The following is a 2,967-nucleotide window of genomic DNA, read 5'->3' on the forward strand; positions in this document are numbered from 1 at the left end:
CAATGTTTGGAATCCTTTCAAACTGATACAACAGTGACATTTTCGAACTTTTACGATGGTCGTTGGGCGCGTTTCCTTCTTTAAGGTCCTTCACTTCTTCTGGCTGTTTTCACCTGAGTGATTTCTTGATTCAACAGGTTTGGCAGTGATCGCAACCCAGCGTGGGTTTCTTTCCGGTTGACCTCTGATCCACAGGGATTGGGGAGAATTGCTTCTTTGGTATGAAACCTTCCCTTCCTCATTGACCAATGATTTCCATGGTTAGACAATCAGAAATACAGTTTTTGGTCCAATTTAAATCAGAAGAAGTCTATTAAACGGCGGCATTCTGTGTCCTGTATGAGCAGCTGCTTTTGGCCCCTCCTCCGATGCTGCAACTCCTCATCCAAGTCGCCGCAGTCTGTAGTCAAACTTCAGGACGTCTCCAGGGGAGGGGGCCACCGGCAGGAAACAAGCACTAATTGAGCTAACGAGCTTGTTTGGATAAGCCCGTCCCCCCCATTAGCGGCGCGAGCGGCCATCTGACTCCCAAGGAACACCGCGTTACGTGAGACACACTTGGGATCGTCTCTGATGGTGACACACCCACTCCCCCGGTCGAGGGGTTTGGTGCGCCCACCGCATCCATCAGCGCCGGTAAAAGTCTGTGACGCCCCGGCCCGCACTCATCCATCATCGTTCACTTGAGAGACGAGTCGGCGTGACACGAGTGAGGGATTATCGCCATTAGAGGCAGATCTTTTTGTTCTGATGGCCTTGCTAAATGGCAGTGCATTAGAGGGGGGGAGGTCCTAGGAGCCAGTTTTTGGGCAATTAGGCAAGCGACACATTGACAAGTCTTTAATTTCAGGGAACAATGCCAAGAACGTCAACGGTCCATAGATGTCACAGACTCTCAACTTGCTCCTGGATCTTCATGTTCTGTTCCAAAACAAGGAGTTCCTCAAATTCCATTGATTCGGTGACGGTTTTGGAGCCTGGTTCACTGAAAACATAACCAACTTTAGATGACAATGAAGTGTATTCATGCTCTAAAATCAAGACTGTTTACTTTTAGTGAAGTTTTATTACAAGGCAGTTAAGAAAGCAGAAAAACCACCTCAAAGAGTCCTGAAAATAGAAAGTCCCAACAATGTAAATCACTGTGACATCCCAGTTGTAAAAAGGGTCTTTTACCAGGAAAACAAAACACATTGACATGCTCTTATTAAATGCCCTTTTGTTCAACCGTGGCCCAAAGCTGTTCTTTTACCGATCAGAGCCTTTGTTGTCGTTTATCTTTAAAAAATAAATCCCCCTTCTTCTTGAAAATTGTTCTGACTCTTGTAGTACATGTGGACACACCAGAGGGGGTTTTCTTTTTTTATTACTGTTCACGTGATCCCTGGGTTTCAAAATGAGGTATTGTGATCACGAAAGGCTCTAAAAGTCTTGGAAACCAAAAGGCCATACAACTTGTAAAACCATCCCGACTTCGATAATTCGTCTCTCTTTGCTTTGGTTTTCTCTACTGAGCTTGAGAAATCTAAAGTTTTAGAATCTTTAATACGTTCATACCAGCTTTGGAAACGCATGTTCAGGCTACCACTTCCATTGAAAAGTCTAAGTAAAGGCGCGTTTCAGGCACGTTTTTAAGTTTGTTTTCTTGCTACAAAACACAAGGCCATTGAACAGGCGTTGTTAAACCAGTGGAACTTTGACCAATCAGGGACTTAGATTTGGTAGTGACACATGGATGGCGTCATTTTTGACTCACAGACGAGCCAACCGTTTGAAGATTAATCATGGAGAAGAAATTAATAATTGCAAACAGATTTCTATGACACTAGGTCTTTCATATATCGGAATAAAGCTGTGAAAAAAAAAGCCTGGAGCAAACGGTAAGCACTTCAGTGTTGCAATGTGTTGCGCATCTACAAAATGCCCCATTTCAGCACTTTAGAATCCGTGGGAATTACAATGGCTGAGAGTTACGCTAGTCAGAAGAATGTACACACTAAAATTGATTGAATGTTGTTGGCGATACCCAAATAACACAATTTTTGATGTACCGCAAATTTTTGATCCGTTTTCATGATCGGCGGTTGAAGATTCACACTAGGCTAAAGCTTTGGTCAAACTATAAATCAGATGATTTACGTTGGTTGCGTACGTAACTTGCTGCTGTATAGTGTTGTATCAACAGTCGAGCGTTATGCTAGTCGGAAGAGTGTAAACACTGAACCTGATTGGATGTTGCTGGTGCGATCTAAATAAGACGTACTTTGACCGTTTTCAGGATCAACGTGAATCAGCTGATTTTGTTGCTTTTCTCTGCGACAAAGTCAGATTGTTTACATTAATTAGGTAAGGACTTCACAAGTGTATGGTCTATCAGCGCAATGGTACATCAAGAATCCGCTGGAATCGCACCAGTTGCGTAAACGGTCAAAGAGTTACGCCAGATGAAGCTAAAGTTCTGGTTGCGATATCGCTGGTGGAATAACGCATGAACTGTGATGTACTGTGAATCTTCAGCCATTCACACAATCAACATGAATCAGCTGATTCAACAATTTGAGATTTTTTGGACAATCGGGATTGACGATAATTGCCTAAGCCCTTTGCTAGTGTAGAGCGTTGTGTGTCAGCGCAATGCTGCATTTCATTTCTTCGGAATTAAGCCAACTGTGACAATGGTAGAGAATTATGCTAGCCAAAAGAGCGTTAACACTGAAACTGATTGGATGTTGCTTGAGTGTAAATAACACGCACTTGGACCATTAGTGCAATCAATGTGAATCCGCTGATTTTGTTGCTTTTCTCTACAATGTCTGGTTGGTTCGCCATTACCATCCTATCAGTCCGGTTGAAGACCTACGCTAGTGGAAAGAATTTGTAAACACTGGAGTTAAAGCTACGTTCTTAAAGGATTTCCAACGAAGCATTTAGGAAACAGGAAATGGTGACACATTTCTAACATACAAT

Source organism: Oryzias latipes, chromosome 2, assembly GCF_002234675.1.
Source record: "Oryzias latipes chromosome 2, ASM223467v1".
Taxonomy (NCBI): domain Eukaryota; kingdom Metazoa; phylum Chordata; class Actinopteri; order Beloniformes; family Adrianichthyidae; genus Oryzias; species Oryzias latipes.